This window comes from Macaca nemestrina, chromosome 4 (assembly GCF_043159975.1).
Source record: "Macaca nemestrina isolate mMacNem1 chromosome 4, mMacNem.hap1, whole genome shotgun sequence".
NCBI classification, from domain to species: domain Eukaryota; kingdom Metazoa; phylum Chordata; class Mammalia; order Primates; family Cercopithecidae; genus Macaca; species Macaca nemestrina.
In genome coordinates this window covers 116,806,579-116,834,240 of record NC_092128.1, presented here as the reverse complement: position 1 = coordinate 116,834,240, position 27,662 = coordinate 116,806,579, and the positions used below count along the sequence as shown (strand labels likewise).

General features: G+C 40.2%; 2 long non-coding RNA genes across 3 annotated transcripts in view; one reads left to right on the top strand and one right to left on the bottom strand.

Moving 5' to 3' along the window:
- Positions 1-22,376, bottom strand: part of LOC105492337 (uncharacterized) — an 83,758-nt gene extending 61,382 nt beyond the window's left edge. For both annotated transcript variants that reach the window (XR_011622359.1, XR_011622358.1), the window contains exons 1-2: positions 22,180-22,376; positions 12,050-12,166 (exon numbers count right to left, since the gene is read on the bottom strand). This is a non-coding gene — a long non-coding RNA (uncharacterized lncRNA). The remainder of the gene's footprint in view (positions 1-12,049; positions 12,167-22,179) is intronic.
- Positions 17,633-26,638, top strand: LOC105492338 (uncharacterized). The gene is made up of 2 exons (XR_011622356.1): positions 17,633-17,798; positions 25,936-26,638. It is a non-coding gene; the product is annotated as an uncharacterized lncRNA (long non-coding RNA).
- The last annotated feature ends 1,024 nt before the right edge of the window (positions 26,639-27,662 follow it).

The window sequence follows — 27,662 nt, the reverse complement described above, 5'->3', positions numbered from 1 at the left end:
TATCTTGGGGTCAGTGCTTGTTTGGCTGCTTGAGAGAAAGATAAACCTTGTGGCAGTTAGAACAGAGTATACTTTTTAAGCCTAGGAGTGTGTGACTTAACCCTTGTCTGGCATGGTCTTAGGTCCTGGTTATCATTTGGTATGTTATTGCTGCAAAGAGTCTGTCTTGTCAGCCTTCTGATCTTTATTTAAACATTAATGCTGCTCAGTTGTGCCTAAACTTTAAATGCGGAAGGGTATAACAAGGTACATTCAACCATCCCCTTCCTTTCATGGCCTGAACTAATTTTTCAGGATGTTTTCAGGTGATTTCCTTGGTCAAAGAGGAGGGTTCCATTTAGTCAGTCGGGGCTTAAAATTTTATCTTTTCCGTGCTTGTTTCCCTGTTTTGGGTCAAGATATACCAGAAGCACTATCAATGGCCAAGCTTTTGTTTTATTGCATATTGATGCTGGGGTGGTGTGCTACCTAACCCAGGTCTCTCATGTCCCTTGGGGAGACCCCTATGGCCAAGAAGCTCAGAATCAAAATACTTACAGCCAATTAATAGTTTCAGGCCAGATGGGAATGGAGGTGAGCAGGCACTTATTAATCCTCAGAGCCCTTCTAAGTAATGTAAGAGCCAAAAATCAAAAGCCAAGAAGCAAAGTTATAAAATTAACTTATCATCTGTCATCTATTGGTTCTATGAATTGAACTACTGTAATCTTGGTTCATAGAAATTAGCTATACAAAGCACAGCATTTTGTTAAAACCATTTAACTAAGGAACTTACAGACTTTTGCTGTGCCATAATGCTTTTTGTAGTCTTTCTGGTAATCTGTCTTAAGGTGGCTGACATATATATATAATTAGAGTGCTTTGAAATCCTTGGTTTTTTTTTTTAGCATAAATGCATAGACAATATATTTAGGGTTGAATTCTTTCTAGAATAAAAACTGTCATTGATTTCCTAAAATATGGCAAAATGCTAATTGAAAAAATAGCCCCAACATTATTTTCTATCGAAAATTACTTAAATATCTTAAATATTTTAATCACTTACTTAGTTATTCAATTTTCCTTATGTAAATTTGAAATAGCTTTAAATAAAAACATGCTACAATATTTAGACAATTATACATAAGTAAAGGAAAAAGGGGATAAAATGTAACTAGTGGCTACTAATATTTGAATGAACATTAGTACATTGCAATATTGTTGCAACTTCACATTTTCAAAGAATTCCACAAGGTAGACATTTTGCTGCCAATTTATACCCCAGAAAATTAAAACTTGCAGGCTCCCCAACTGTACACCAATTACTAGTGGCAAACTGCTATAGGGTAGTGTCCTACCCTTTCTACCACAGACACCCTCTCCCCTCATTATGAAGAAGAATCAGCAACATACACAAGATGCAGACCACAAAATTTCACTGAGCTTCAATGCAGCCAAGAAAAGGAGGGTAAAAAAACACTTATTATATAGTATTTCCCCAAGAATGTTTCACAGAACTCTAAACCTGAAAAGTTGTTTTGTATTTCAAGAAAAAGAGTTTTCTTGGCTAAAAAAAATTGGGAGAGTCTGCATTTTCCAGAACTTCACAAAGTACATCAGGGTGCTAAAGGCTTGGTGCTGCTTTCCAGTTACATCACAATTAACTGTATTTATCCAGGATTTCCTAAATGTATTTAACCACAGCGCCTTTTGAAAAACAAAACAAGGGGTGGGCACGGTGGCCCATGCCTATAACCCCAGCACTTTGAAAGCCCAAGGTGGGTGGATCACTAGGTCAGGAGTTCGAGATGAGCCTGGCCAACATGGTGAAACCCCATCTTTACCAAAGTTACAAAAAATTAGCCGGGTATGGTGGCAGGTGCCTGTAATCCCAGCTACTCGGGAGGCTGAGGCAGGAAAATTGCTTGAACCCAGGAGGTGAAGGTTACAGTGAGCCGAGATCACGCCATTGCACTCCAGCCTGGATGACAGGGCAAGACTCTGTCTCAAAAAACAAAACAAAACAAAACGAAATAAAACATCTTAAATCTCTCACAGAACTAAAAATAAATTAAACAAATTTAATTAAATGCTGGCCAAGTAGGAGGTATCACACCAGGTCACTAGTAGAAAAAACTTTTCCTGGCAATGAGCTCTGGGTGGATTTTGAATGGTTCTATAAATAAAGTGCATTAGATAATGTATATAATAGAAATTTTATTTAAAAGAATACAAAAAATATGCTGTGACATATTGTTAAATCTACGTGTCATAAATTCTTAAATCATAGCTCAGTGGAGACAGTTTTAAGAGGACCAAAGTAGCATTAGTCAGATCTATAGTGCTGGGATATACTGACTTTGAAATTCCATTTGTCAATTAGAGAACATTATTTTTTTCCCAGACTACAGAGCATGATATACTTGGCATATGTGAATTTCCAGTCAGATGGAGCCTGCTGGGTGTCTGCTGATTCGCTTTAGTTTAATGACACCCCATTGGTTCAAGGGGGAAAATGTTTATGAAAATATTCCCTTCTTACCATCTTTCATCAAAGTTCACTGGGCTCCTGAACATGGTGCCATCCAAAGACTTCTAAAACAGAAACGTATCAGGTGTGGTTTGTACTTCTTTCAGAGACGTGATGATGGCATTTCCTTTGAAGTACATATGAAGTTGTCAATTAACTGGAGATGAGTTTTGCAGAACATGTTTCTGGATTATCCAGTCCAAAAACATCTTCAAAAATATTTTAGTTATTTTGGTGGATTCAAAATACTTCCAGTACTTTTTCTTTTTCTAATTCCACACCAGTTTTGTGACTCAGCCCTTCCACTCGGTAGAAGAGAATGTAGTGAAAACTGAAGCATGTTTGAATGCTGTGAGTTTCTAATTTTGAAAATAGCTATTCCCCTGAAGAGACCTCCTTCACATTTCCCACAAGCAAGCGTGCGACTCTGGCTTGGCACAGCACACCACTGTGCATGAACGTCCTGAAATGGCATGTGCCTGAGATTCTGTTAATCTACCATGTCCATACAGATGAGTGTTGTTGAACTGTCTTGGGATATATCTAGGTGTTGTTGAACATAGAGTGCAAGTACTGAAACTCCCCCTTGAGCTGGAGCTGAACAGGTGCTGCACAAATTATTTTTGGTACAAGTGAAAGAGTGAAGGTGAATTATTGAGTTATATTAGTTTGTCCTCACATTGCTATAAAGAAATATCTGAAAATGGAGAATTTACAGAGAAAAGAGGCTTAATTGGCTCACAGTTCTGCAAGCTGTACAGGAAGCATACTGGCATCTGCTCCACTTCTGGGGAGGCCTCAGGAAACTTACAATCATGACAGAATGCAAAGAGGGAGCCCGCAAGCCACATGGCTGGAGCAGGAGCAAGAGGAAGAGAGGGAGATGTGGCATGTTTTTAAATGGCTAGATCTCATGAGAGTTTCACTCATTATTGTGAGGACAGCACCAAGGGGATGGTGCTAAATCATTCATGAGAAATCCATTGCTATGGCAGATGTCCAGGTTGTATGAAAACTAAGGCTACATCTTTCAAAGACTGGCTTAAGTTCATTCATTTTTTCATACATCGTACAAACATTTATTCAGCACTTACTGCATGCCATGTACTGGATTAGGCACTGGAAATACAACTGATGAATGAAAGCTAGCCCTTAATTTCAAAAAGTTTACAGGCTAGTGGAAGTACAGTCAGGCAAACCGGCAATTATAATCCAGGATGACGTATTTTAATCTGCAGACAAGATTATGGTCCAAGGTGGCTTCCAAGGGGAAAGGAAATCTAACATGGGAAATTGAGGCTTGAAGAATGAGCAGAAGAAAGCCAAGGACAAAGACAACCATGTATGTGGACAGATAAGGGTGGGAGAAAGGGGAGATGTAGACACAGGCACACATGCAGAGTACACCACGCACAACTGAAGGGAGAGACCTGAATGATGTTTCTGCAAGCCAAGGAACACCGAAGGTTGTCCGCAAACCCACCAGTAGCTAGGAGACAGGCCTGGAGCAGATTCTGTCCTCACAGCCTCAGAAGGGAGCCAATTCTGCTGACACCCTGATGTCAGACTTGTTGCTTCCAGAACCGGAAAAGAATAAACTTCTGTGAAGTCAAGCAGGCTGTGATACTTTGTTATGCAGCCCCAGCACACTAATACAGTTGTTAAATGCATGTCATTCTTATTCTTGTGTCTACATGTTGTTCCACGCTTTCTTTTGTGTATGGGGTGCCCACCCTTTCTTAATCTGTTGGAAGATTCCTCTTCAACTCCAGAATCCAGCACAGCATCTCTTCCCTGAAGCACTCATGGGCCCAGCCCACACAAGCCAGGCTCTCTCTTCTGTGTTCGCAGTGGACTTAACACAGCCTCTGTGAATAGCAATCCACAGACACCCTCTGTTGTCATGATTGCTGTCTTTGTCACTTAAGTGATCTCCTGGGGAGTAGGAGACAAAGCTTGTTTTCTCTATCCCTAGGCCTGATCTTAGAGCATGATGAAGCGTTGACCCCAGGAAATGTGCATTACCTAAATGATTTGGAAATTCATGAGGTTGTTTTCTCTTCCTCTTCCATAACATATTGACCAGGAGATTTTCAAAGGGCACAAAGATCATCTTCTATAACGGGCCATAAAATGCACTGTTTCCCTGTGGAGGTCACTGGCGGGCCATGATGCCTCCCTGGGAACTTTATTATTTCAGCTGAGATCAGACGTCACTGATGAGCGAGTGGAATGTGAACGCGTGTGTTGCTTCTGGTTCGCTGCCACTGTCTCACTCCCTGCTCACTTGCAGTTTAATTATATATTTTTCTCCCTCAACTTCAATGAAACAGAAAGACAAACACAAGCACTTAAGGGAGGCAATTGCTGATGGTGATATTATAATTGGCTAAAAGAACAATTCGTTTCTTTAGGAAAGACTATGCACGAGGGAGATTTTGAAGAAAAATCAGTAGAGTTTGGTAAATAATTGTATATAAATTCCAGATGGGGTCAGGTCTGTCTCAATGTGTTCAACTACTGGCTCCTGCAAGAATACTGGTATGGTACTCATACAGAAGACACTGTGGCATGCACGTCTCTTCCAGCAAAGTCCTGGTCCAGCTTCCTGAATAATCAGCCTAGCTGTCGCTGACGCTTCAGCCACACAAGGCCACCCAACTGCTCTGGGCTTTTCCCCCTGCTGCATGCCCCTTTGCTTAACACCCTTGCCTTCTTGGCTGTCGGAGAAACACCTACTTGTCACACACTCTCTCACCCAGCCCCAAATGTCACCTCCTTTTGCTACATTTCCCTCTTGCTCATCTTTCCTGAATAGAATCTTCCCTTGCCAGCCTCCCGTGCTAGCAAGGCATGTCATACATCAGGCTACTGGTGGACTATTCACACACTTCTCTCTCCATCCTACCCTCTGAAGTTCTGAAAGAATGGAGAATAGGCATAAGAGACAAATAAATTTTTTAAAAAAAACACCAGCTTATTGCAGATAACACTGATGGACAAAACCACTAGTTTTCTTGCTTCCTTCCTACTAAAGAGAGTGCACATAGCCAATCTCTGAATAACTCCCTCCTAGGGGCTGAGCCTTGGTTTACTGCTGAGAAGGTGGGAGTGAAAAGATCAACAGGTTCACCTAGAAGTCAGGACATCCAGAAATTCTGGGAAGATTTGGCTGTCTCACAAAATAAGCCATTTCTCAATCTTCTCTCACAAGAATGAGATGCTTCATGAAGGACAGAAGAGAGATACTTCCATTCTGGTGTGGGGGACATAGGCTTTTGTCTCTTTAAAAGTTTGCTTAAAATCACAGACATGAGACAGATTGATTTATAGGAGAAAAGGTATACAAATATATTCAGTGTGTATACACAGGAGCCTTCGGAAGAAAGATTCAACTTCTTGATGAGTTACAGAAGCTTATATTCCATCTTAAGATTACAGAAAGAACAGTGGCTCAGAGCATGGCCAAAACCAAGTTCGGTGGTAAATCAGGTTTAGTGACAAGACAGGTTATGAGACGGAGTAAGGAAGAGGCTTGGCCGGGAAGTGTGGATTTATTGTGCGGATGAAGCTTCCTGAGAGAGGATAGATGGTAAATGTTTCTTTTTAGGCTTTTAAAGATGTCAGATGTCTCAGTCTCTCTAGAGCTAGATGGTGCCTAGAAAGGGGAAGCCTAGCTCCATTAACAGAGATTCTCTGTGGATGAAATTTTCCGCCATCTCAGTCTGCTGGCCCTGTAGCAGCCATTTCAAAATATATCAAAAAAGGATATTTGGGGTAAAATATTTTTATTTCCTTCACTGGCAATTTGAGAGGGAAGAGTTCTGGTTTTATAAACAAGGGCAGAAGAGCAGGGTGAGAGGGAAAATCCCTGAATTGGTCTCTGTTATTCTTTGTAACAGCACCTGGATACCACCTTCATGGAAATGACCACAATTGAAATTAAGCTCTTTCTTATAGCTTAGTTGTTACTATCTATCTTCCCCGCAAGCTTATAAACTCCCCAAGGATGAAAACAACACCTGTTTTACTCATGAATGCATGACCTTAATTCTGAATAAGCATTTCAATAATTCTTTGTTAAATGAACATGTGAATAAGAGCCAATGGTCAGAGGCGCCCAAACATGCCCTGCAGAAAGAGAGTGTGGAGGGACAGGTTCAGAGTGATGGGGAAGAACATAGCAAGAATCAGTGGCATTTACCATCCCAGCTCATGAGACAGTAAGTGAGTTGGGATATCTTGGAGCTGACAAGGGTTATGCCTTATTCTAGAGCCTGTGGAAGTGAGACAAGAATAATACAGGATGGTCGCAGGAGAATAGAAAATTCCAGGCCACAGTTTCCCAGGACTAGCAAAAGGAAACTGTTAAAATAGCTTCAGAAGCTTGGGGCTGATCAGACCTTGAAAAACCAGGGTGTGGACCAAGCTGGTTAAAACTGGACCCAACAGGGCATTGGATTTGACCTAGGTTTCTCCTAGGACCTCATGATATGCTCAGTAACACAATTACACATCCACCATGCCATTATAGTTTTGGGAACACCCATATTTGGTATAAAAATGGGTGGGACAACAGTTCTGCGAAATTTCCACTTTTTTCCAGGAATCTTCATGAATGTTTGACCCCTTAGTTAAAGAAACCCACAAAGATAGCAGCCCCAAAGTCCCTTGTGAGCAGCTCTCTTGAGTACATCTGCACTCCCCTTTCTTGAGTGTGTACTTTTCACTTTGTGAAACATTTCCATACTTCTACTAATTTCTGATCCATTCTTGAATTCCTTCTTATGATGGTGTTAAAAGACTGGAAACCAACCAAGGTTGAGGTCCATCAGCATTTGGGGCCTCCCCTAGCTCACCAGTATCAGAAGGGCTAAGCTGAGCGAAAGAGAAAGGTCTTGGGATGGACTATCTCTAATGTACCTGACTCAGTTACATCCTGTTAGGGTCCTTACATATGCACCATGCCTGGATCCATTCCCTGTGTTGGGAACGGTCTCAAGAGGCAAATTGTTTTGGTCATTATCCTCTAGCTTTCTGAAGGAATAAGTACAAGTGTGAGTTCTCCCTGGGCTCCTCAGACAGGATAGACACCAAGAACATCTGAGGAGCTTATTACAAAATGTGTGGCTTGACACCCTCTCAAGCAGGACCTGCAGATGAGGATCTTGGGGCCACCAAGGAGGAAGAGTCCTGCTTTTGGGCTTCCTGAGTGTCTGTGACCCAGGGGAGTGCTATCCCCACATCCCTTCCTGTGTCAAGAACACTTACAGACTGCAGGATTCTTTCTTTTAGAAGTTGATTGTCATTTCTTTTAGAGATTTATTGTCAATATAAGCTGCTGTCTTCCTGCTTCTCCCTGTAATCCTCAGTATCCTCTAACATAGGAAAATAACGTCATATTTGCCTACCTGATTATGAGACTGGAAGGAGATCATATATTGGTAATTACCACTGGAGTGCAAATGATTATTCAAGGTTTCTGTATACGAAAACTAAATTTTTAAAAGGGGAAAGAGTGCACCAGTGATACACACTTGTTCTATTCTATAAAATATCTCATCAAAACCAGCTAAACATGAGTTTCACTGGACTATTTTGTGGCATGGTAAAGTAGACTTTCCCCTCCAAAGGCCTCAGCGACAGGTCAAGTCAGTCCAGAGGAGAAAAAAGAAGAGCATGGGTTCAAGTTTTAACTCTCCTGTAATTCTCTGTGCGGCAGTGGTCAAGCTCATGATTCATCTGCTTCTCCACCTCTGTACATCTCAGGGAGGAGGGAAAGGAAGTCACAGTGGACTGGGCCAGTGGTGTTCAGGAACTTACCAAGAAACCTGGAATGCCTGGAGAAACAAGGGGCAGGGGAAGGAGTCTGGTGAGACTTCAACCCAAGCTCTGAAGCAAGCAAGCCCTGGAAGCTCTATCCTTATTTGTTTTGTATGTTGGCTCCTAGACAAGGTTCTGTTTATACCAAATGTTCTGGCTGAAACTATCACCAATAGTTTCAAACCATTCAAGAAGATGTAGATGATCTCCAGGATGTACGTTAGTCTCTCAGATGCAACAGAAGCCAAATTTAAATCAGCTCAGATAGCAAAAGTGATTTGTTATCTCGAAGTTTCCATGGTCCAAAAATCTAGGCACAGCATGGCTCACTGCTTCTCTGCACAAGGTCAAAACCAAAGGTTCTGGCTGTATCACATTCCCTTTGGGAGGCTTTGGCAAGAATCCTCTTCCAAGCTTATCCAGGCCATTGCTGATTTCAGTCTCCTGTGTCCACAGGACTGAGGTTCCCACATTCTTGACTGTCAGCTAGGAGCTTCTTCCAGCTCCTTAGCCCTTAGCCACCTGCATTCTTCATCACACTGCCCCTTCTATCTTCAAGTGAGAAACAGTGCATAGAGTTCTTTTCATAATTGAGCTATCTCTCTCACTTTTCCTGCCACATCAATTGGCTTCCAGCCAGAGAAAAGTCTTTTCTCATAAGGGCACAGGTGATGAGATTGGACCCACCTGGGTAATCCAGGATAATCTCCCTATTTGAAATTATCTTAGTAACTTCTACAAAGTCCCTTTGCCATGTAATATATCATATTCATATTCATGTTCCAGGGACCCAGATGTAGGCGTCTACATCTGTGGAGGGCTATTTGCCTACCACAAGATCATAATACACTTACGCTCAACATTCACTAGGGTGGCACTTAGGATCTAGAATAACTCAGCTTTATGGAACTACAAATAGCATGGATTGCCAGGCCACTGTTTAGCTGTAATGTTTATTCTGTCCGGGATAATAGGCAAGATCTTCCAAGGATGGAAAGTTTAACTTAGAGCAAGAAAGTCTGCAGCATGCCTACCAGGGCTACAATTTTCTGTTATCTTCCCACTCCCCAAGGAAACAATGACACTGAAAAAATCATAGTTGTCTGGGTGCGGTGGCTCATGCCTGTAATCCCAGCACTTTGGGAAGCCAAGGCAGGTGGTTCACTTGAGGTCAGCAGTTTGAGAGCAGCCTGACCAACATGGAGAAACCCCATCTCTACTAAAAATACAAGATTAGCCAGGCGTAGTGGCTCATACCTGTAATCCCAGCTACTCGGGAGACAGAGGCAGGAGAATCACTTGAACCCAGAAGGCGGGGGGGGGTTGTTGTGAGCTGGGATCACACCATTGCACTCCAGCCTGGGTAATGAGAGTGAAACTCCATCTCAAAAAAACAAAACAAAACAAAACAAAACAAAAACAGTTGATTAACAGGATTCCTGGAAAAATGCTAAACTTGTCAGAAAGCTGGGAAAAAATGTGAAATAAGATAAATAATCATACATCATCAGGACCAAAAGAAAGATAAGGGACACCCCAGCCGGTAGAAACTGAGAAAAAAAAATTCAGATCTGGGGGATGAGTCCTAGTTAACACTGTTACTAGAAAGGGGTCCCAGTTCAGACCCCAGGAGAGGGTTCTTGGATCTCGCATGTGAAAGAATTTATGGTGAGTTCACAGAGTAAAGTAAAAACAAATTTTTTAGAAAAGTAAAGGAATAAAATAAGAGCTGCTCCATAGGCAGAAAAGGGTGTATCCAAAAGTAAGATACTGAATGCATTCCCCTTAGGTGCAGTGCTTGTTTATGTAGAAGATAACAACAACAAAATCATGGGGGAGATGTGCTCCACTACAAGGATCTGTGATGAAGGATTGGTCATCTTTGTAACTTCTATGTTTTGCAAGAATTGATATTACCTTTAAAGTGAAACTTATTCTTAAACTAGGAATGCTTTTATTCTTAAGGTATCAGGACATCAGGATATTTCCTAGGTCTGTTAAGTTCTGGATCTGTTGATTATTATTATTAATCTTTTCCCTTAACCCTAAACATCTTGTGACTAAGAACGCTTAACCTCCTGGGAATGCAGCCCAGCAGATCTCAGCCTCATTTTACCCATCCTCTACTCAAGATGGAGTTTCTCTGGTTCAGATGCCTCTGACATATGTTTCTCTTTCCCTTTTACAAGAGGACCTTTAATTCTAAGGGTTGCAGAGGGATGAATATCCATTTTCCGTAACCTCTTCAGGCTGAATAGGGATGATGATATTTTTGCCTAACTATTAGGGTCTTTTATATTCAAGGTAGAGAGGAGCTCAGTCAGAAAGCATCCATATGGTGAGGGTCATTAATAACTCTGAGTCCCGACAAAAGTTAAAAACTGGAAGATTAATATGTGTCCAATTTAAGAAAACATTGAGTAAGCCTATCTTGCATTCCTACACAAAGAGTGCAACAGCTATGTATTCCACAACAGTAAAGCAAAATAAGTAAAATAATCCCAAGTGAACCAAGTAAGAAGGCTTTCCATAAACTAGGCAATTATTAGAACCAAACTCATATGAAGTCAAGCCAATTCTAATACATGCCCAAAGCACTTGAGCCAGATTTTTATGTTACATGTTCCTTTTGTTTTTTCTGAGTAGCAGCCAGAGATCACTGGTTGGTTCACAGGAATAAGCAGGGTCAAACTAAATTGTAGAAAAAAGCTCAGAAACAACTGACAAGACTAGAATGTAATAACAGATGCACCAGTTTTTGAAACATTTTTTTCTCTCTCCCCTGTTCCCAATTTTATTAAAAACAAATCATGATAGGACTGGTTTGTTTGCAAAATAAATGTTAGTCTTATTATACTTAGCTTATTTGTATAAAGTGCAGCAAGAATAATTATTTGTCATATAGGGTCCTTTTTAAATTATCTTTGATGGAACTTTATTCCATAAGGAATCTTAGATTAGACATTTAAAAGCCTTGAACCCATCCATGGGTTTATCTGTGCCTGCAAATGCTTCTAAGAGTTAAGCAAGTTTCTGCCCTCTCAAGGTCCCAAGTTAACTTGGGGCTCATGGGCTTGTCAAAAAGTGATATTCTTGCTGGGAGTGGTGGCTCATGCCTGTAATCCCAACACTTTGAGAGGCTGAGGTGGGTGGATCATTTGAGGTCAGGAGTTGGAGACCAACCTGGCCAATATGGTGAAACCCCATCTCTACTAAAAATACAAAAAATAGCCAGGTGGTAGTGGCACACGCCTGTAACTCCAGCTACTCAGGAGGCTGAGGCAGGAGAATTGCTTCAGCCTGAGAGGTGGAGGTTGCAGTGAGCCGAAATCAAGTCACTGTACTCTAGTCTGAGTGACAGAATGAGACCCTGACTCCAAAAAAAAAAAAAAAAAAAAAAAAAAAAAAAAAAAAGAAAGAAAAAGAAAAGAAAAGATAAAAGAAAATAAACTGACATTCTTTATTTACCACAGGTCAAAAACCCTGCAAAGAGACTGTGTAGAGAAGATATGAGGCCAGTTTTCCAAAGGAGCTTTTTTTGGCTCTGTAAGTTAACTTTGATTCCTTAAAGCAGTCTGTTTGTACTTGAAAGCGTGTCATTCCAGTCAAAGCTTTGCTAAAATAATCAGTTTCCCCAGTTGCGTCCTCTTACAAAACAAAACGGATTCTTATTGCAGTATGCAAATAACTATATTGTTATCAGTTGATAATACTCACAAATAGTTCTCCAACTCTGGAGAAATTAGGTACAGAGAAATAAATATGCTCCAAATTTCATTTACGGGACTCAATTGTTAAAAGTTGTAAGACCTCAAAAGAAAAGTTTTCTTGACTCTGAAAAACAAAATCAAATGAATTAGCAACTTTTTAAGCAAAAAGTCATCCATGCTATTACATCCTGCTTTGCTCGATATTTATGAAGATGTTTTCCAAGAGAGTCTTGGAAGTTATTTCCTCTCTATAGTAATGGCACACTTTCTGAAGTTATCAGAGACCTGTATTTAAGAGTACTTGTCAGAGTCCTGTAGCTGATTATAAACCACCTTTGAAAGGGGATCAAAACAAGACAGAAATTGTCTGTGGATGACAAAAAATCTTAGGGAAGTCATGGTTAAAGGCACAATTGACTTTTAGTTTCTTCTGTGGGAATTTTGTTTTTTTCTGTGGTATACAACAATTTTACACAATTATCATTATTACTGATAACATACACTAAGTAATATCAGAATTATAGAACTTTCCCATAATATTGGAATACATACCAATAATGTATTTATATAAATACAGCCCAAAGAAATCCCAACACCATTTCATATTTGACAATGCTTTCTGTATAATTTTAATATGCTAAATAAGCTAGTATGTCATTTTTGGACTTTTGGGCACCTAAGATCTTAATGGTTAATCAGGTCGGGAAAAGACATAACTAGAATTTGAGTTTGGAAAGTTTGTCAACTTGATTATCAAAAGTTTAAAACACCTGATACTCAAAAATAAAATCCCAGGTCACCGTAAGTCATGTATTTATTCAAAATGGCACTCAAAGATTTTAGAACGGCCTTTACTCATTGATAGAAGGAAGACTCAGCTGTCCAAACAATCTCTTTTCTTTCTTTTCTATTTTCTGTAGTGTATTCAAAAGCCAAACAAAAATCTTTTTTTTTTTTTTTTTGTATTACATGAAAATATACTTCAAGAGAGAAAGCCAAATTTTACCTTTTGCATTATTGTACTATTAGGGTCAAATTTAATCCTATTAAGACTTATAGACAAATGTGTCCAATCTTAATCAGTTTGGTCATAAGGTAAGAGTCTCTTAAACCTTTTATAATCCTTTACATTTTTTTTTGTTAAGGAACAGATCAGTATTCTAAAAACACCATGTTGTGCTGATGTTCAATTTTCAGAACAAATGAATGATATCCTTTTAACTTTAGACAACATGTTCATACATATAATTTCTTTTATAAGATTAATCTTTCATGAACCACCTCTGAAACCTTCAGCTTTATCCTATCTAATCTAAAACAATCCTTTAACCTTCTAAACCAGGCAAAAGAAAAAAAACCCTACATCCTTACACTTACATTTTTTTTTTCCACAGGAAACACATTCTACTTTTCTTACATACCATGCATGTAAAACTGTTCTTTAGTAGTCTCGGTCACATATGTTACAATGATAACTCTTAGGAACTTTTATTTTTGATGAAGAGCCTGGTAGGTAAGCTATTTCAATTATGTACTAGGCATGGAGCCAAGGATACCAGACAGAAGTACAAATACTCTTTCAGCATAGCCAGGGGGCGTGACTAACTCCACATGTCCCCAAGCCTTCTTTAGAATGCAATAGTCCCCAAGAAAGTAAGTTGAAAAATTATCAAATCAAAGATACAGTTTATGTAGTTTTAGTAAAATCAGTATCTGACCTGCCTAATTTAGATCAAATGTGTAAGTTTTGAACACATTTTTATTTTACCAACAATGTTTTAAACTGTATTTATTAAATATTACTAAAGTCATGTGAATTTAGAGTCGTTAAAGTTTTTATTGTTTTGACAAAATATTTGATTTAAGCACTTATTTTTCTTTAAGCAAATTAATTAGAGCTCATTTGTATAAACATAAAACACACAACACATATAAATAAACAGACAGAAGAAAATCCAGTAGTTGTAAGATTTTTAATTTGCCAGTTTTAAGTTTCTTAATTGGATTACTGGCTTCAGCATGGAGCCCTACAAGGAACAGGGCCAGGAAAGCATGCAGTTTTTAAGGCCCAATAAGAAGACACAGCTGGAAGGCAAAACAGATCCCCCAAATTAAGGGTGCCATTTTTATAACAGACCCTGGATCCCCAAAAAAGAGGAAATCAGCCCATCCCTCAATGGAGTCTTATCTCTCAGTGGGGAGTGGAGATTTTGTGATGACTTCTAGGTGGCCAAGAGCATGTTCCTCTGATTCAAATGTGCAAAGAGCAGAGTATCCCCCATAACTGCCATTAGTCATCCTGAAAGGTATATTTCCTACCTAGTTATCACACAGCAGAGCAGAAAGTTCTCTCATAATCTGTAATTTCTGATATTCCCAAAAGTCAAAAATGTCAGGTAATGCAATGCAAAACAAAACACAGCCTTCTATTTTGAGAGGGATCTACCCGCTTTCAATTGCTTGGGTTCCATGTGAAAAACAGAGGTATTTCCCCAAACAAGGTCTGTGGTGCCTCTCCTATTTTTCCCTAGGAGACCCAAAGTGTTAGAAATACTCTTTCAGCATCTTAAATCCTCTTATGTAGGCAGGAAGAGTGGCACGAAAACAAACTGGAGAAAAGTTATTCAGTCAACCGAGTGAAAAAATAACAAACTTTTTATTTAGAATAGTAAAATCCAAGAAGATTAAAAAAAAAAACAAACAAACAGGCCTCTTACATATATGTATAGCTTGCGTATTTGCTATTAGTTGAGCTGACTTTTAACCGTAACTTTTAAAAAAAAAAATCTTTTAAATCTCTTATTACCTGACTCTAGCCAGGACAAACAGCTAATATTTCTGACTGTTGGACTTTACCAAACATAACCTCCCAGGTGAGACAAATAAGCCTTAACTAAGGTTATTTAACCATGGGTATATGAAGTGTTTTCAAGGAGGTAGTTAGCATTTTTTACAAGATCCAGAACTGCCAAAAGTAGCTCAGAGAAAAGGAAATTCAAGACAGGAAGTCAGAAGTTATTTAGGGAAGGGAAAAGAATCAATAAATGGCAAAGGTCACACAAATATCAAACCATAAAGGTCTCATTCCCTAAGCTGGGAATTGAACCCAGACTATCATGTGAAAAGACAAAAGCTTTAGCTACTGAGCTACAGCATTGGGCATTTCCCTTGTTCTTCCCAGAAGGAGGCTAGAGCAGTCAATTTTGAGCTTGCCAAAGTTTTTAATTGCTCAAGGTAATTTTTAGGGCTATGACATGAACCCTCAGACTCCTGTCCTCTGGATGACACAGACCAAAAGAAGTGTCCCCACATGGTCATAAAGTTAAGCACTCAAGGGCATAAAACAAAAAAGAGAAAAATCTCATCGAGGTTTTGTTTCTGGGATCTGAAGCAGTTTGTTAACTAACCAATTTGCTGAGCCAGCTTGAAGAGAGGACTTTTAGAGGTCCTAAGCCCACATTGTATCCATAGTACCCCCTCTATGACAGAACAATGCAGAAAGACAAATTCACAGCACAAGGTATAATAGATTCACTACAGCATAAGACTAGCCTCATAATTATTATTTTTTCCCATTAATCAACATTTTTCAGAGGAGACAGTGATTTTTGCTATTCATTCAACAGGTTAACACAGAAAGAGAGAGTCCAGAAGCCTGACTGGTAAGAAATTCTTACCCTTTTACCTGCATTTTCTGGGTTCCCTTCTCTGAGTGCTTTGATGGCCCTGCTTGCTGTACCATAGTTATGGGGGCCAACCAATGTTACAATAGAAAATCATCATTTACCATTTTATAGAACTATAGGCAAAAGCCTCACAATTTTTCAAGACATTGCCCAACAGGGTTCAAGGAGGGAACTGAAATAACATCTTCCATTCTGGCTGAAGCAAATATATGTGACAACATAGACCCTAGCCACGATGCTCAGCACCCAGTATCAACCTGGCAAGGTTCAAACGTGCCCCCGTTGGGTCCTGTCATCTTTAATCCACTCAAAGGGGGGTGGAATGATCTCTGATCAGGAGTTTCAACACATGGTCTCTGGGCAAGATGGAAGAGTGGGCAGTCACCCTGAGGGATAGAAAAGATGGAAAGGGGAAAGGAGAGAAAGAGAGGGGGAAGAAAAGGGAGGGAGAAAAGCATTGCCTGTGGCAAGGTTGGGGAGGAGAGAAGCTCAGGGAGACCAAAGAAAGACCCACCCATTGCAGCAGCACTGAATCAAAGTTTAAGTGGCCACTTGTCAGTCATAAAGGGACCTTTTCCAGCAGTTCCATTAGCTCTCAAGTTTTCCCCTTTGGAGGAGGAAAGCTCCCCATGTCCCCTGAACTGGGATATGCCTAGTCCTATCACCCACAGCTATCAGCAGACTGCAAGGCAGATTCATCCAAAGAGAATAGTGGTTAACATCTGTGAGTGCCGCATCTGTTTTTAACCAAAAGGGGCTTTACCGAGGAGGACCTGTGAGCCCCTCTGTCTTAGGATGGACTCTGACCTTCCTAAGTTGGACCTTTAATTCAAGTTCAGACAAATAGCTTTGCACTTTACTAAGAGGCACCTTTAAGCCCCTATTTCTTAGGAGAAACTCTAACCTTCCTAAAGTGGGCCTGTAACCCAATTCTATCCTTTAGCCATGACAAAATACCCCACCACTTGCACAAAGCCAGCCAATTGGTGCTGCAATCTATTTCTTTTGGGTCAGGGGTCTCCACATTATCGTGTCTTTGTGGTTTGTCATGGAAGATGTTACTGGAAAAGAGTCCTGATCCACACCCCAAGACAGGGTTCTTGGATGTCACACAAGAAAGAATTCAGGGCGAGTCCACAGAATAAAGTGAAAGCAATTTTATCTGGAAAGTAAAACAATAAAGAATAGCTGCTCTATAGCATAGGAAGAATATAGGGCCTCATTTCAAGCAGCCGCTATTCAAGATGGAGTGACTCTGGTTCCAACACCTCTCACAACACCACAGGGGAGCAGAGTGAAACCGGGTGGATCTGATGTTGAGTGCCCATGTGAAACAGAAGGCATGAGGGGCCACCGAGCACTGAGACTCCTGAAAGGTGAATGAGAAAGTCTCCATGAACAGGAGGGAAGTGAAACTCCATCTGTCAGCCTGTGGTAGCAAGGCTTGGAAACCCAGTTGTGGCCCCTCCTTCATGCACGCTCCCTTCATTTGGATTCCTGACACCTCCCTCCCCTGGGATCTTTCTGTTCCCTGTTGCCTGGGGCACCTGGTCTCTGCATGTGAACTACTCAGAGATCCAGGGCTCAGGGCTCAGTCTACTCCTGTCTTTCCTTTCCTTGCCTCCTTGGTAACTTCATGGAGCCACATGGCTTTAAATATTAGCTATCTGTTGACTATTGGTTTATATCTCAGCCCCAAATCTTTCCCGGTAAACTGCATTTTCTTTCACCCAAAGCCCTTCTTTTTGTCATGTCAATGTTTCGTGGGTGTCTCACACATGACCTCCCAGAGTTGAAGCCCCGTTTGTTCTACACAAGTCTGCTCCTGTTGTCTGCCTTTCTCAGTGAATCTCAACTTCAACCAGGCCCTGGGGAGTCATTTCTCTTGCACTTCATTTCAAGTCTGTCAGCAAATCACACTGGCCATCATTCAAGTGACAACCTTGGATAAAGTCATCACCTTTACCACCCTCTGTTCAGGTCACCACCAGCATCAGTGAAGAGCATCCTGAGGGTGTCTGTGTTTTTGTCCCAGCCCTTCAGGGATCTGTTATCACCACAAACAGCAAGGTAATGCTTATAAATAGGTTACATTATGCCCTCTGGCTCTTAGGCCCTCCCACAGCTTCCTAAATTCAAGGGAGAGCCAGTCCACACTCACTCAGGGAGCCCCCTTTCTGCATCACGCGTCCCAGGGTCATCTGCTGCTGCTCCCTCCTCCCCTGAGCACTTTGCTCTGGCCCCACAGACTCACATCTTCTGGACCCCAAAATCTGTTCTTCCTACGCCTAGAACCCATTTACTGCTCTTCTTTAGGCTCTGGCTTAAATACCCAATTACCTGAGAGGATTTACCTTCATATTGTATCTTAAATTTGGCATGAATAAATTAGAATATAAATAAATAATTAAAACGTCTTCCTTGCTTTAACTTCTGTATTCTTCACATCACTTATCTGACAGACAATACAACTTATTTACTTCTTTTGTTTTTTACTTTATTTTGTTTTTCACCACTAATAGAATATGAGCTCTGTAAACGTAGAAATGTTTACTGTTTCAGTCACAACCTGAGTCTCCACATTTAGATTAGTGTCTGGCACAGGGTCAGTGTTCAATAAACATTTGTTGAATGAATAAATGAATGACAGTGAGTACTGTACCCAACAAGACAGTGCTGAGGTTTCTTAAAAGTGAGTGGAGACCTAAGTCCTGACAGTAACATATATACAGGAAAACTATATAAATGCACATAGAGACATATCCTACTAAAACTGCAGAACGTTAAAGAAAAAGGTTTTCTATTATTCAGTAGGCACTAGAGATTTGAATAAGTTTATTATCATTAATTTTTTGTTTTTTTAGAGAGAGGATCTCTCTCTCTTACCCAGGCTGGAGTACAGTGGTGCCATCATAGCTCACTATAACCTTGAACTCCTAGGCTCAAGTGATCCTCCCACTTCAGTCTCTCAAGTAGCTAGGACTGCAGAAGCCCATCACCATGCACAGTTAACTTTTATATTTTGTAGAAATGGGATCTTGCTATGTGGCCCAGGCTGCTCTCTAACTTCTGGCCTCAAGCAATTCTCCTGCTTCAGACTCCCAAGGTGCTAGAATTACAGGCATAAGACACCATGCCTGACTTAAAACTGAGTAAATTTAAATGTTGATACATTTATATATATTAAAATGTTAGGCAACTACTGAAGGAATATATAACCAAAACAAGTTCAAAAATAAAAGTAAAGAAAACTTGACCTACCAGTTAAAGTCAGAGATGGAAAAAAAATCTAACAAAGGAAAATATGATAAAAATAAAACAAAAATGGAAAAAAAGTAAAAATAAATTCAAATACAGTAAAATTCACAATAACAGTTAACAGGTTAAGCATGACTTCTAAATTTCCAGTTCTCAGCTTGGATTGTATGCTCCTGTCATGATTATTAAAATATTAAAGCACATGGATGCTGATTGAATATATAAAAAAGCTATAAGGAAAAAACGCCAATCTGAAAAATATGATGTAGTATATTAACATTGTACTAATAACGAATGTAAGGATAAAGAACCAATGCGTTCAACTGAATAAATCAACAGGAAAATATGATAATCCTGAAAATATTTGTAACTGAGGAGAGAGGCTTAATATATAAAAAGCAAAATCTAATATACAAAAGGCTAAACTGACACACAATTAAGTATCTCCATTAATTACAAATAAAGAAGCAAAAAAGCTTGATATCATAAACACCCAATAATTAGAAAAATAAGAGAAAACACAGTATATTTAGAAAAACTGACAACACATGAGTCCATAGAGCAAGTTTCATTAAACATTATTATTAACATCTCACAGGAAATAGTGAAATGAAGTTAAATACGACAAAAAAATCTACAAAATTGAAAGAAGAGTGGTTTGAGAAAGTATGGAACATTTAGACCTGATGGAAAATAAAAACATCAAACATATAAATTTGGAGAAAGCTGCTAAAGCAGAACTAAGAATGAAACTTACAGCTTAAATAACTGTATTTAAGGAGCTCATAATGTAATGAACTAGCAATGCTAATCAAGTGTTTTAAAACCCAAAAGAGAGTAGACACAAATACATTTTTTTTTTTTTTTTTTTTTTTTTTTTTTTGAGACGGAGTCTTGCTCTGTCGCCCAGGCTGGAGTGCAGTGGCCGGATCTCAGCTCACTCAGCTCCGCCTCCCGGGTTTACACCATTCTCCTGCCTCAGCCTCCCAAGTAGCTGGGACTACAGGTGCCCGCCACCACGCCCGGCTAGTTTTTTGTATTTTTTAGTAGAGACGGGGTTTCACCGTGTTAGCCAGGATGGTTTCGATCTCCTGACCTCATGATCCACCCGTCTCGGCCTCCCAAAGTGCTGGGATTACAGGCTTGAGCCACCGCGCCCGGCCAAATTTTTTTTTTTTTTAATACAAAAAAATGGCTGGGCGCAGAGGCTCATGCCTGTAATCCTACCACTTTGGGAGGTCAAGGTGGGAGGATCACTTGAGGTCAGGAGTTCGAAACCAACATGGTGAAGCCCTGTCTCTACTAAAAATACAAAAAAAATTAGCTGTGCATGGTGGCAGGAGCGTGTAATATCAGCTACTTGCTACTTGGAAGGTTGAGGCAGGAGAATCACTTGAACCCGAGAGGCAGAGGCTGCAGTGAGTCAAGATCATGCCACTGCACTACAGCCTGGACAACAGAGCGAGACTCTCTCTCAAAAAATAAAATAAATAAGAAAAATAAAATGTAGACAAGATAGTAAACAAATAACAATATAACAGGACTACAATGCATAAGAGCTGAAGCACAATTTAATAGGATTAAATATAGAATTGGGCAAGTATGACTATAATATTTGTTTATCCATAGTTTAGTTACATTATGACTATGGATAAACCCAAGATTTTTTAAAATACAAGAAAATACTATGAACAGCTGTATCAATAAATTGAAAAATAAATGAACAACAACTTAGAAAAAATCATTCTATAGCAACAAAACTGACTCAGAATAAGAAACTAAAAAGGACTTATAATCAATAAATATTGAGTGTTTACTCTACCTGGATATGCACACACATACTCTCACTGAGAAATCAAGACCTCTACTGAGGTCCAAGTACTTAGGAAAGTTTTCCAAAATTACTAGGGATTCAAATCCTATTTTATACCAAGTATTCTAGGGCATAGAAAATAAAGAGAAACCTTCTAAGTTATTTTATCATGATTATATAGCATTGATATCACCAATAAGAAAATAATACAAAGGCATTCTGAATAAATGTTTGCCCAATTCTTCAATTTATGTAAAATCAGTAACTTATTACCAGTTAGGTTTAACATTGATAAATTATTTAACATTTATAAATTCATTGGTGTAATTTACCATTGACAGACAGGAGAATAATCATGACCATCCCAATTGAGATAGAAGAAAAAATGTTTAATGAAATCCAATATTTCTTTCCACCAAAGGAGGACAGAAAATTTCTGTATTATCTGTAGAAACCTTAACAAACGTCATACATATTGATGACTTGCTAGATGCATTCCTTTCACAGCCAGGAAGCAGATAAGGGTCCTACTACCATAATCTCTGTTTACATTGTACAGGACATCCTACAGAGAAAACTGAGATGAGAAAAGCAGTAAGAAATGTAAGGACAGAATGGAAACTTGTCATTATCTGCCAATAAGATGAATATCTATACAGAGAATCCATGGGAATCTACAATTCATCAGGTCTACTTAGTCTGTTCAGCAAGTTTCCCGGCTGTTAAATCAATACGAAAAGTTGTTAGCATGCCCTTACAACAGCCTTAACCGATAACTGGGGAAATGTCTCACATATATTCATTTTGTCAACTGAGTATTCATCTGTACCAGTTTTGTGCCAATTTTGGTATTGTTTATTTGTGGATCAAAAAATATATAGTTTTATTTTTTAATTTCCAAGAGTTATTTTTTTCATGTCTGCTCTGATCATTCCTTTCCTGAATACCCACTGAAAATTAAGACTTTTACTGAGTTAGGGCCAGATGCAGTGGCTCAGGCCTGTAATCCCAGAACTTTGAGAGGCCAAAGCAGGAGGATTGCTTGAGCCCAGGAGTTTGGAACCAGCCTGCGCAAGATAGAGAGACACTATTTATACGAAAAATAAAAATAAATTAGCTGGGCATGGTGGTGCACACCTATAGTCCCAGCTCTTAGCAGGCCAAGGTGGGACAATCCCTTGAGCCCAGGAAGTCAAGACTGCAGTGAGCTTATGATTGTCCCACTGCATTCTAGCCTGGGCAAGATCTCATCTCTCTCTCTCTTTTTTTTTAAGACTCCTAACTGAGTTCGGATATAAACATATCATTAAAATTGATGTGAATATCCGTTGTAGCCAATTTCAGAAGAAAAGACAGATTCCCATCTCACGTATTTCCTACCTGTATTTTTCAGGTCCAATCCTTCAGAATCCCTCAGCTTTCTCATGCCTTGTGTCTGAGAAGGTTGACCTGAACAATCTCTAGGACATTCCTACCCTCCAAAAAAAAAGTTAAAAAAATAAACAACAAAACATCCCCAGGAGAAATTCAACTAAGATCAGTGCCACAATAAAAGTCCTGAGAAGTGTTAAGTGTGGGATGGTGAGTCGTATCTCTTTTTCTGGTAACTTTTTTTTTTGTAGTGCAAAAGACTAGAGGAGTCGTGAGAATGGGGATAGATTCAGACAAGCTCGATGATGTACAAGTGCCACACATGTCATGAAAATGATGACAACAGATTGGGATAAACCCCATGATAGAGTGTCGCAATCCTGTGTAGAGCCAGATGTGTGTTTTTTTGTTTGTTTGTTTGTTTTTAATTGGATGTAAGCCCTGGCTTCCGGTAGGTAGCAAGGTAGCTATTGACTTGATGAATTTTTTCCTCCACTTTAATACCATTAGTGAGGGAAATTAGGATAAATTTGGAGGACAGGACCCACAGAAAAATTGCCTCCGGGTTGTCTCAACTCCCTTGCTTTCTCTCAAACTCTAATTTGGAGGAATCTTGACCTACCCACAGAACATCAAACTCTTCTTTACTTTGATGATATCAGACTCACTGAATCTGATGGGCACAGGTAGCCATGCCCCAGAGGCCTGAAAGGTGTATGTGGCTGCCTAGGGTAGGAGATCAACCCTGTAGAAGCTTAGGGGTGTGGTGGCACTTATTCTAGAGTGAGTTGCTGCTATGGATTGCACCCCTTTGCCCCAAGATGACAGATTGAGATGAAGACTCACATGCAGGCAGTTCACTGTGTTGAACTCTTCTGATCAACACCTGGTGAGGAAGAAAGAAAAACAGGACATGGTAGGGTGTGACTCAGTCTCCCAAAGGGTTTAGCCAATCATATGGATAGGTCTGCAAGATGATGTGGGCCTTCACAGTTGTCCTAGGGCAAGAAAACCTGGCCTTTTATAACCTGTAATGACCTGGTATAGGACACAGGTTGGCTCTAGGAGAAGGATGTGACTTTGTGTGACCTTGGAGACAACTGTCAACCTTTCTGTCTGCTAAAAGCCTTCCTAGCTTGGTGGGTTTCTTTAGATTTTAGAGGCAATAAATGCCATATATATGTATATTTTCTTTTTTTGTTCTTTTTGCCCATTTAAAGTGTAATTGCAAGTCTGTCAGTTTTGAGCAGGATGAGGGATCAAGAAAGGTGTCTGAGGCAGGTCCAGGCAGCCACCCTGCCATGTATACCTTATGACCCAGAAAAGCCACAAGAAATGTTTATGGAAAATTATATACTCTCTTCTAGGGAGCCCTCAGAAAGCCTTGTTAGGAGAGTCACAGCAGAGCCCCTGAGAGTTTGGTGATGGGCTGTACCTGCATTTCCCTGCACTGTAAAAGCAGTGCCTGGCTTGTTTCCAAGCCTGCTAGAGACTGAATAATTTATTACAGGACACTATGTAGCCATGTAACCCTAATTTTCTATGATGAACTATTTTCTTCCTGATGCTCCAAACCTTAAAGCTAGATTTGTATTAAAATATTACATGATAAAATGGAAGTGATAAAAAATTAGATGAGGCCTGAACAGGGACAGAAAGGCCAACTAAACACACAGAAAAAGCAAGTGACTCTAATGTCCATAGCAAACTGATTGTACTGCTTCACTGCTTTGTCCTCCCACACCTGTGGTCTAATGAGGAATTCCCCATGATCAGTTTATGGAAGGGAATGAAATTTGATCTCATCCACAGACAGATCTGCACAGGACAGAAACACCAACCCTGAGAGGGTAGACACCATAACACAGCCTCACAGAGCTAGCTCTGTAGACAGGGAAGAGACATCCTGGGAGCAGGCTGAGCACTGGGTGATGTTCCTGGTTTTGAGACAATGAATGGTTAGGGATATGGCTCTACATTCATTCCCATGTTGTAGTTTATCCTTCTTAACTGTGTCCTTTGTTTCTCATTGTATCAGTCCATTCTCGCGCTGCTATAAAGAAATCCCTGAGACTGGGTAATTTATAAGAAACGAGTTCTATTTGGCTCACAATTCTGCAGGCTGTACAGGAAGCATGGTTGCATCAGCTTCTGGGAAGGCCTCAGGGAGCTTTTACTCATGGCAGGTGGCAAGACGGGAACAGGCATCTTACATAGCAGGAGCAGGACCAAGGGATGGAAGAGGGAGGTGCCACACACTTTTAAACAACCAGATCTCATGAGGACTCCCTATTGTGGCAACAGCACCAAGGCTAGATGATGTTAAACCATGAGAAACACCACAATGATCCAATCACCTCCCACCAGGCCCCACCTCCAGCGTTGGGGATTACATTTCAGCATGAGATTTTGTTGGGGACAGAGACCCAAACCATACGGTCTTATATGAACACCCTGGCAATTCCTCAGACTTTAGGTTTCAGGTGGCAAGACCAGATTGACGTCACTCTGGAAGTAGTTGATGAGACTGTACATTACCTATGTGGAGGGCAACAGGAGTGGTCTGTTATTCACCCTCCAAATTTTCTTTCTACTCTTCTCCAATCTGCTTCCTGCAGCAGAAGCCCAAGCTGTATAAATCTCATCAAAGAGCCCCTACGCCCTTGGCTCCTGGCTGGATTTCGCCAGTTCTAACAGGACATGGGGTGGGGAACAGTGAGTAAGTCTGGGTTTATAAACCTCTGTCTTTTTCCCTGTGAAGGTACCTCCAGCTAGGTGTGTCCTTAGCAAAGGTGACTGCCCCTCTATGTGGACTGTGCTGTAAAACACTCTCTCTGGGGACCAGTCACTTCTTCTCTGCACCTCTGGCCCAGGAGTGGTTACAGCTTTGCTGCTACTAAAGTTCAGGATGCTGCACCATCTCTTTTGGTTCTCCTATGCCCACACTCTTGGTTCTCCTATGCCCACACTCTTGGTTCTCCTATGCCCACACTCTTGTTAAATGTTCCTTTGTTGATAACCTTCCCTGAATCAAATGGCTATTATTAATAAGTCAAAAAATAACAGATGCTGGTGAGGTTGCAGAAAAAAAGGAACACTTATATACTGTTAGTGAGAGTGTAAATTAGTTCATCCACTGTGGAAAGTAGTGTAATTTTTCAAAGAGCTAAAAACAGAACTACCATTCAACCCAGCAATCCCATTGCTAGCTGTATACCCAAAGGAATATAAATCATTCTACCATAAAGACACATGCACCTGTATGTTTACTGAAACACTATTCACACTAGCAAAACCATGGAATCAACCTAAATGGCCACTAATGGTAGACTGGGTGAAGAAAATGTGGTACATATACATCATGGAATACTATGTAGCCATAAAAAAAGAATAAGATCTTGTCCTTTGCAGAAACATGGATGGAGTTGGGGATCATACCCTTAGCAAAGTAACGCAAGAACAGAAAGTCAAATACTGCATGTCCTCATATATAAGTTGGAGCTAAATAATGAGAATATATTAATACATAAAGGAGAACAACAGAAACTGGGGCTTACTTGAGAGAGGAGGAGAGGATCACAAAACATAAATATAGGGTACTATACTTAGTACCTGGGTGATGAAATAACCTGTACACCAAATTCCTGTGACATGAGTTTACCTATATAACAAACTTGTAGATGTACCCATGAACCCAGCATAAAAGTTAAAAAAATAACTCTCCCTGAATCATTCCTTTTCTCTGTTCATTTTCTTTCCTATAAGGATATAGTTCTCAGATAACATTACTACAACTGAAAAGACATTGCCGTTGGTGATGATCAGTTAACATTACATGGGCATCTGAGGAAGAGACAGAGGACTTATCCAGGAGGAGGCTGATAATGAGCTCCTTGTTCAAGAGCTGGCCTCTGGCAGAGGAGTGGGATTGGTCCACATGGAGATGCCCTAGTGTGCTCCAGATAGAAATAATGATGTCCACAATGGAGATGGATGTGTTCGGGGCACTTGCCATGACAACGGAGACTGGTGATCGACTATGGTTTATGGTCTGAAAAGAAGAAAGAGAGAAAACACAACTGGATCTGTGAGGGGAGGGCTAGGGAATTAATCACTTGGATACCGGACAGTAATTGAAGATGTGACAAGACACCACAGGGCTCCAGGCTGCAGAGAGACAAGTGATTAGAATGCAGCCAGGGAAGGTGAGAATTAATGTGAGTCAAGCCTTAGGCATTGACAGTGAGGATGTGGAGGAATGAGGGTCTGCAGTTCCTGTTGTGTCTAGGGTCCGAGGCGTTGAGAAGAAACAGTGTGCGATGTGAGTTCCTATGCAACATGTGTGATCTGCTGAGGTCTCACCTGGAATTAAAGGCAGCCCTTATCCCATCTACACCAGGATTCAGTTACACTTGCTGAAGTGACCCATGTGCAACCCTGAAATTCTGGAGTAAACAGTCATAAAATATGATTTGTCCTTTTCTTCAACTCCCAACATCAGGAAGCGCCCAGCATCATTGCAATAAGAAGTGTAGAATGACTAAGAAAAATAAATCTGGCAGACCCCAGGGTGCTAGCGAGGTAGTTGCTGGATGGGGCCTGAAAGGAGAGGGGAGAAACCTTTGAAGTCAAATGAGATAATGTACTTGGGTGAAAGTAAATCATCCTGGCAAACCCTGATTGTATAATCTTTATTTAGTTGACGCAACTCAGATAAGCAAGCCTTTCATTCTCCCACCAAGTGTGTAAACTTTACTTAAGCTTACAACCAACACCCAGTTGCATCTGCTGCTGCTGCTTCCTTGCTCTTGCAACACTCCAGGTCCTGACCTTCTTTTTCTAGGCAAATACGTGTGATCCCACATCGCCCATATGGCCTCAAATGTCATTCTATTCATGTTGTTATGTGCGTTTATCATCAGCAAGTACTTTGTAAAAGTATGTGCATGGTTTTTCCATTGTGAAAGGCAACATGTTTGGAATCTGAAATCTGAGACCCAGAAATATCGAAGAGCAGAAGTAGGAAGCTAGCAGAATAAAGGTAGGGTGGTAGGGAAGGATTACTCCAAGGAGAAAAAGCAAAAATCAGCTTTATCAAATTTAGAGTAATATTTACAGTGTGATTCTGTGTTTTTTTAGTAAGATAAATGAACAACAGCAACAAACCCTCTGAATCTATTTCATCTCCTGTGTACATGGAAACTAAACTTGAAGCACGGTTGATAATTATCAGCTTTTTCTGTGAGCCTTTTCATCATCTTGCCATATAGTTATACTCCTAATTAGTACTGATCTTTCATATTCAGTTTCATGCTTTATCCTCACAACCACCATTTATTGTTACAGGACAGAACCTCTCATTCCTATTTTGAAGATAGGGAAACTGAGGCCCAAAGAGCTAACATGCATTTCCCAAAGTCACAGATTTTTATTACCTTTCTTTATTGTTATTTTCTGTACTTCAAACGCCCTCGTAAGCCTTATGGGGAGAC